This window comes from Gossypium arboreum, chromosome 7 (assembly GCF_025698485.1).
Source record: "Gossypium arboreum isolate Shixiya-1 chromosome 7, ASM2569848v2, whole genome shotgun sequence".
Classification (NCBI taxonomy): domain Eukaryota; kingdom Viridiplantae; phylum Streptophyta; class Magnoliopsida; order Malvales; family Malvaceae; genus Gossypium; species Gossypium arboreum.
In genome coordinates, this window is record NC_069076.1 from 98,151,460 (window position 1) to 98,160,068 (window position 8,609).

Genomic DNA, 8,609 nt, shown 5'->3' on the forward strand with positions numbered 1-8,609 from the left:
AGTAAAAACCCTAATTATTGTTAGTTATTATTATTTTTATTTATATTAATTTTGTAAAAAACCTATTTATGTTATGTAAAGAATGTTTTATTTTTTATGCAATTTATTTGTTATATGTGTTTTAGGTTGATTAAATAATATTTATGAAATTTATTTGGCATGTTATAGATATTGGTAGAAATGACAACATATTTAGTATTGCCTGATGAGATAATAACACTTCAGCACAAAAGGAGAAAGTTGATAAGATGATGAGAGAAGTGTAAGATTACAGAATGAAACCAAAAGAAGACATTGTTCAACACGTTATCACAGTAAATAAAAAGATGCAAGAAGTATTGTGGAAGGGTCATGAAATGATTAGAAAGAATAAAGTGCAATACTTAACCCTTAAAGGGCAATTAATAGAATGAGACCATCAAATCATTTTAGACCAACTTTGGAAGACATTGGTACCACGAACCTATTGAAATCTAGTTATATGCTTCGTAAAGTTTATAATCTCTTATGGATCAAGGAAAATAGTGAGACAAAGTATAGGTTCATGAAAGTTGACTGGGAACCAAAATGTGATTGGCATACCATAGATGGATAAATTAGATGTTAGGAAATTACCAAGAGAATTTCTAATTTCAATACCCATTATAAAGATTGAAGAGGAAAAAGATCCCGAGGAATTTCTAAATTGGATTGTAGAAGATGAATATGAAGAGAATCAAGAATATCTAATTTGGATTGTACAGTATTTCCAAATTGAAGATACAGGGTCGGATATGGAAGAAAACGTGGAACTGAATTTAAATGGTTAAATGTAAAGATAAATGTTGTTCATGTACAAAACGAGAACTGAAAAAGTATGAGCTTATGAATGAAAAAAATTGCATATTGATTAATTAATTTTTTTATTTAAGTAATTTATTTGCTGTTCGAAATTGTTTTGAGAAATTTTATTTATTTTTAACAGATTGAGCATTGAAGATGGATAATCAGTTTTTCGTATGCGTTTATTTCGATGGAATCATCTTCAAAACAACCGTTGGATGCATATTTAAATGTCGGCAACAATTAGCAATGAGATTTAATAGAAATGTCTCGTTGGATGATATGAAGGGAAGGATTAACGCAAAAATTGTTAGACGTTGTGGGAGAAGAATCTCGAAACTTTTTTACAAGTTTCCAGTTTTGACAGATCCCATCAAATTCACCGAAATAGAACTTGTAGACGACGAAGACGTGGAGACAATGATCGCTCTTTATTGTGGGAATAGGAGTGACAAAAATGCACCGATTCACTTATTTACAAATAAGTTAGCCGGTATAGAGCAAAATGAGGATCTCACTGCATATGGTGAAGAACATGGAGCTCAAGAACAGTGCATGGCGGCTCCAATATCGTATGTTGATAGTGAATCAACAATAAGTGGGATCGATATCGATCTTAATGTTACGCCTGATATTGATATGGTTGGTGATGATGGATATGATAGTAGTGATCCTTGTGATCGAGAGGTCGATAATGATAGTGATCTCGATATGGGCGATATCTCTGATGATATTAACGATAAAGACGTGAATGACGATGGAAACATTAATGCATCTTCAGTCGAGAACTAGATGCGACGTATTGTGATACACAATAATTTTGGGCCACATATGTCTTTCATAAACCCCAACGCGGGGCACGTAGCTGAGTTCTTGGAGTACCTTGAAATAATTCCTACTTACCGGCTGGCCATAAATTCTGATCCTGAGGAGTTGTTCGTAGGCCAGAGATTTGAAAGTAAGGAAGAGTGCGTATCTGCTATTAAGCGGTATAGCATGAATATATCAGTAGATTACAAAGTCGCAGTGTCTGAACTAACATTATATATTGGGGAGTGTTAGAAGTCGACAGAATGCTCTAATTGGCGGGTATGAGCTGTATTTATTCAAAATTCGCAGATGTGGGAGATACAAAAATTTGTTGGGCTTCACACATGCACATAAACACGTATGACAAAAGTTCATCAAAAACATGATTCCAAAACTATCTGTACGTGTATCATGCCAATGGTGAAGGATATGCCTACCATTAAAGTTTCGGTCCTAATTGTCGAAATACAAGTACAGTTCCAGTATCGAGTATCATATCAAAAGGCATGGATAGCTAAACAGATGGCAATGGAGCAATTGTATGGGGATTACAATACGTCGTATAATGAGCTATAGGAATGGATAGCTGTTATGCAGGAGTACGTATCAGAGACTGTTATTTAGTTATAGACACGACTTTATTACGGCCCGGATAGCCAATTATAGCCAGGAAAAAAAATTTCCATCGGATGTTTTAGACGTTTGATCCATGTGTGCGGGCATTTCCCCACTGCAAGTCGTTTGTTCAAGTCGATGGGACCTGGCTATATGGAAAATATACACAGATCCTATTTCTTGCAATTTCTTAAGATGGCAATAAGAACGTGCTCCCGATAACATTTGCCATCGTAGATAAGGAGAACTTGGAATCTTGAGAATTTTTCCTTACCAACCTGCGGAGGTATGTTATTAGCAACGATAATATTTGCATCATCTCTGATAGAGGAAAATGATTAATTGCCGCGATTAGGCGTTTCGGTGTACCATGGAGATCAGTTTACTGCATCCGTCACATTGCGGCTAACTTCTATCGAGATTATAAGAATGCAGACCGGAAGAGACAAGTGAAAATGGGTAAATGATAGCTTTATCTTTTTAATATAAGTTTTAATGTTTTATTTTATCGAATTACTATAACTTATCTTTTCTTAATACATATACATCGTACGAGTTAGAGCAACATATTTTTTGCCAAAGAATGACTCGACTTGACAGTGGCATGGAGGGTCAAACGAACACATCTTTTTGACAGTGGTTGGGTTCAATAGAGTCGTAGCAATGGGCTTAAAGTTTTGACGGGAGCTTTCGTTATGGTCAAATGAACACAAACTTGGTGGAGGGGGTCAACGCTGTGTTGTTGAAAACACATCTTTCGATTTCATCTATCTTCTCGGCTACATTCTACAATTTGGCTACCTTGATGCCAAGAATAGGTCAGCAACAAGTCAACCAGATGGATGAGGGACACGTGTTTGTCGAAGATGTCAGGGATGCAATGGTTGCAAACTATCGAATTGTGAGGTTGATTAATGTAGAAATATATTCACGACGCCTGGAAACGTTTCAAGTTACGGAGACTATCGGTCGTCGACCCAGTATACCACCTAGGTTCTATGGAGTTGATCTCTGGAATAGACTGTGTAATTGCAGGAGGTTCCAAGTACTTCATCATCCGTGTTCGCATGTCATGTTAGCATGTGCTAAAATGAACCTTAATGTTGAACAATTTGTCAATAATGTGTACACATTCGAGCGCACGTTGTGTGTCTAGAAAAATGAGTTCCCCGTTCTACCTGACCTGTCTACCTGGGAGGTGCCTCCGACGACTTTCGAGCTTGTCCCAGACAGAAGGCTACGCAGGGTTCCGAGAGGTCGCCCGCAATTATCTAGAATCTGTAATGAAATGGACATTAGGGAGAAATCTGACGGTAAGCGTTGTGAATTATGCAAGTTAGCTGGTCATAATCGGAGTAAATGCCTGCAATGAAACTATCATGTTGGACAATCGTCACGATCGGGTAGGAATTGAGCTTATGTTGTAATGTATTTAATTTATATAAAAAAATACAAACTTTGTAATATCTAATTTGCGTTATGGCCAAATTTTGTTCCAATTTGTAAGGTACCAAATAATCTAATTAAATATATATAAAAAATACAAACTTTGTAATATCAAAACCGCAAGAAACCCCTAAAATTGATGGTTCGATGGTGTGATCCTAGGGGTATATTTCTGTAGAGGTCGACGTTCACGTTGTAGGTGATCACGATGACCAACATCCTCTTCAGTCGCAGGTGGGGGTGTGTTAAACATGGAAGAAAATTCATGTGGCTCGAATGGCATCGATGAACTTGAGTCGGGAGGAGTGCTATGCTTCTGTGGATACGACCTAGGATGAGTGAAGTATTGCGGTGGATACGGGCCTGGAGGAGTGCTGTACTATAGTGGATGCAACCCAAATATATCAAACCCGTAATGGGATCTGCCCCTTGACGACGAGCCCAGGAAATACTCATTGCCCCATAAATTCGGATGATAAGAACTATCAGCTGAATGTATATGGGATCGCTCGGGCTCCGGCTCTAGCTCGGGCTTTGGCTCGGCCTCTATATTGACTACTGGCTCGTATGCCCCACGTCATTGCATGTGCAGGAGGATTATATTCGACTGCCCATCAAGTAGATATAGCTTTTCCATACTAGAGTACCATTGTATGTAGTCTAACGATGGCCGCAAATCGGAAGACATATCCATCTGTGGTCTTCGAGCTATCCGATTATCCCACACCGCAACATATCTCTGGTGCACAACCCCCTAATGCATTCCATGTTTCCCTCTCTTGTTGATCAAGTGAACCTCCCCCACCTGTATTGATGGATCCGAGATATACTGGATGCAACCAAACTGTTGTAGTACTTGATCCCTATGGAACCACTCGACTATATTGAAATTAACAATTAGTGCGTTAATACTGGATGCAACCAAACTGTTGTACTACTTGATCCCTATGGAACCACTCGACTATATTGAAATTAACAATTAGTGCGTTAATGCACCCCAATTGAGAATGAATGTAGGTAGACGAGGGTATAATAGTCACAATTTCTGGTCTATGATATGGCATCCATATAAACTGCAAGATTAATACCATGGTTAAAATTTAACACGATTTGAGTAAGATATACAAAGTAACATGTCACGAATACTGGAATAGCTTACCCCTTCCCCGGCATGTTGTTCAATCATCAGACGATATATCGGGACAGTGTACGACCTCCTAATACCAAGATAAATACTCTATCTACAAAAACAAATTTCAAGTAAATATAGTATCGTTAAAATAATATCATTATAAAGAAATTATCAATTAATACAAAGTTAAATTTTATCAATTGTTAACTAGTGGAAATACGTATGGTTAGTGACTAACCGATGCCAGAATGACATCCAATAAAGAGCCCATGACTGCAACAATATAAGGCATCCGCCTATGTCTACGGCATCAGGCTTTGTCGTCCAACAAAGCTCATGATACAACACAGCCAGCACTGCGGAACCCCAACTATACGAGCAAACATTACTCAAATCAGCTAATAGCGGTAAATACTGGAGATGAACCTTATTGTTGTTTGCATCAGGCATCAGTACACCCCTTATGATATGCATAATGTACGCTCGAGCAGCGTACATCAACTCTTCTTCAGTGGCATTAATTGATAAGCGTTCAAAATTGACTTTCAGCCATGTAAATTTCAAACCCGAAAAATTGGACTTATCATCGCTGGGTGAGGCTCTTAGTAGGCTATAACAAAGTACAGCTGGTTCAGCTATCGCCCTTACACCCATTACGGGACTCCTGTCGATTGGGAGCCCAAGTTGCAATACAACATTCTTTAGAGTGACAGTGCACTCCCTACACGGCATGTAACATCTCGAAATAGGGCCTAAATGGAATAGTGGTTGCGAAACCACAAATTTGAGATATAAAAGTTTATTTCAATTAATTTTTATAATTTACCTAGTGATTAGATGCATGTGTTAGAGTATTGATAAGAAATTTTATAGATTGCATGTTTAATTTGTCTATTAGGGCTTATTTGTAGAAGTTGCTGTAACAGCCCAATTTAGGGCCTAAACGGAACGATGGTTTTGAAACCACGAATTCAAAGTTGAAAAATTTATTTCGATTAAGTTTTAAGGTTTATTTATTGATTAAAATATTGTGTAAAAATATCGTTAAGTAATTTTACTGATAAAGTGCTTAATTGGACTTTTAGGACTAAATTGCAAAAGTTGCAAAAAATGTGTTCTAATTCATAAGTACTTGATTGAAATGGCGGTTTAAAGAGGAGGTCCTTAAGTGGAATTATACCATTATATTTCGTTTGGACAAAAATGGGCATGAATAGGACAAAGTTTTAAAAAAAGGCCTTAAGGGCATTTTAGTTATTTGGTAATTAAAAGAAATAAAAAGGGAAAATAAAGCCAAAATTGACTCATCTTTTTCATGGAGGCCGAAATTAGAATGGGGGAAGCCATGGCTAGGGTTTTCAAGCTTTCCAAGCTCAATAGTAAGTCCGTTCTATCCCCGTTTTTCAAGTTCTTTACGATTTTGGAATCCTGGTAACTTGATTAAGCTTATTCTAGCAATAATTTAAGCTAGGGTTCATATTTGAAAAAATACCCATAGGTGAAATGTGTTTATTTTGATGTTTTATGGTAGAATATGAAGGCTGAAATTATGTTAAACAACTTTGCCTAAGCGGTTTTAAGCAAAAATGAGTAAAACGGCTTAATCGGTAAAAGTTGTTATTGTTCATAACTATGTGTTAGAGTGAGAATTTGATGTTGCCATAGAAGGAAAAAATGATCAGCATGTCATAAAACATAAGAATAAGGGATGAAGTTTAATTCCTGAGCCTAGGGGCAAAAGTGTAAATATGCAAAAGTTTAAGGGCAAAATTATAATTTTGCCAAAGTTTGAGTTAAGGACTGTTTTGAATAGTACATTAATTAAATAAGTAAAATATGATGTTTTAGATCCTGGAAAACGAGATTTGAATTTAGAATGAGAGAAAAATTGAAAATAGGGAAAGTTGGTAAAATGGTCGTTTTAGTATCGAGGTAAGTTCATATGTATAATAAGCATTAATTTATGCATGTTTCAATGTAAAATTGATATATTTACTATGATTACTGAGGTGTTGAAAGTAAGTATGGTTATGATGATTTAAATGTTCAATATTAATTCGACATGGAAATGAGAAAATATGTAAGTTTGTATGTAAATAATACATTATCTTTATTATGTTTTTATATTTCAGCATATTTTATGTATTGTAGTTGATTTTTGAATCATAATTGACTATTGGACGTATGGAATCAAGTATTAGAAAGAGAGAGAAATCCCGGTTGAACCTTCGGAAAGATTGGATGATACAGATGGTATGTAGTTAGGTCACATGTATGGTGCTGAGTGCACATCATGTGTACAAGAGAGCTACGAGACATTATGATGTAGCTAGGTCGCATGGGTGATACTATGTGTACACCATGTAGACAAGAGAGCTACGGGATATATGTAGCTAGGTCGCATGTGTGGTTCAAGGTGAAGGACACCATGTAGACAAGAGAACTACGAGATAAACTGGCTAGGTCACATGGGTGGTACTAAGTGTTCACCATGTGTACAAGACAGCCAAAATTATGTGTACAATCGAGCTAGGTCATATGAGTGGTGCTAAGTGAAGGCCACTATGTGCACAAGAGAGCTTCGATTTTAAAGGTGGGCTGTGTGCGATACCATCGCGTATCTGTTACTATTCCGAAGCGTTCAACTGGGAAATTGATTAAATAAAATTATGTATGGCTTTGTGATGATAGGTGTAAGTATATACATGTGTAACTTATGAGCAATATGCTCGATATGTGATTGGAAATTGGAAAGATTGTTATGGGAAAGTGATGAATACAATTGAAGTGTGAAAGATCAAAATTGACAATAAAACTGTTTTGGATAGTTGCAGTGACGTTAATCTAAAAATTTACCAAAAATAGTAAAAATTGAATCAGAGACTGAATAAGATATCAAATTAGAGCTTAATAAGTCTATTTTCATATAACAGAAACAGAGCAAGCAAAGGAATTCTATATTATGAGATATTTAAGTTTTTGAGAGACTGGTTCAGAATGACTACGTGATCCCCTATTCTGACTTGGAAAAATCATTAAAAATTGTAAAAAATAATTATGGGATATAATTTATATGCTTGAAATCCTTAATTAGTCTAGTTTCAAATGAAATAAAATAGAACATCCTTTTAATTCTGTACAAGGATAAAATTGATTCGTAGTGAAGAGTGGTCAGAATAGTTGAGCAGTGAAATAGGGGTAACTTCAATGAATAAACTGTACTAATTGGCTACACCAAAAATTTTGAAAATTTTATGGTAAGAATATATGTGAATCTAGTTTCAAGGAAAATTAACGGTTTACAATTTGGAGTTCTTTAGCTCCAGAATTAAATAATTTAGTTTCTGGTACTCTGCTAGACATCTTATTTTGAACCTATTTATGATTGTAATAGTGAAAGTATGTGTGTTTGTGATGGTAATATTCCGGGAACATATTGTGACTTTGTTTAAAGTATGATAATGTATTGTTTATTAATATTTACATACTTACTTACTAAGCTATAATGCTTACTCCCTTCCTTTCCTTTTTCCTATAGTGTCGCAGATGTTAGCTCGAGTTGGAGGTCACCGGAGGTTAAATCACACTATCAAACTATTGATTGATATATAAAGGTTTTAAAGTATTTTAAGTCTTTGGCATGTATGGAGACTCGTTTAATTGTTATTAAGTTGCTAGGAATTGGCTTAAAATACTGACCTATGTTATTTGAAGGTCTCTATTGTATAAAGTCATTTAATGTAGATAGTCTTGATTATGTTATTAATTATGAATCGGTTTTATA

The 8,609-nt window shown here is 35.8% G+C and overlaps 1 long non-coding RNA gene across 1 annotated transcript; it reads left to right on the forward strand.

Moving 5' to 3' along the window:
* The first annotated feature begins 6,126 nt into the window (after nucleotides 1-6,126).
* Nucleotides 6,127-8,609, forward strand: LOC128295247 (uncharacterized). Its single transcript, XR_008285592.1, has 2 exons — nucleotides 6,127-6,204; nucleotides 8,364-8,609. It is a non-coding gene; the product is annotated as an uncharacterized LOC128295247 (long non-coding RNA).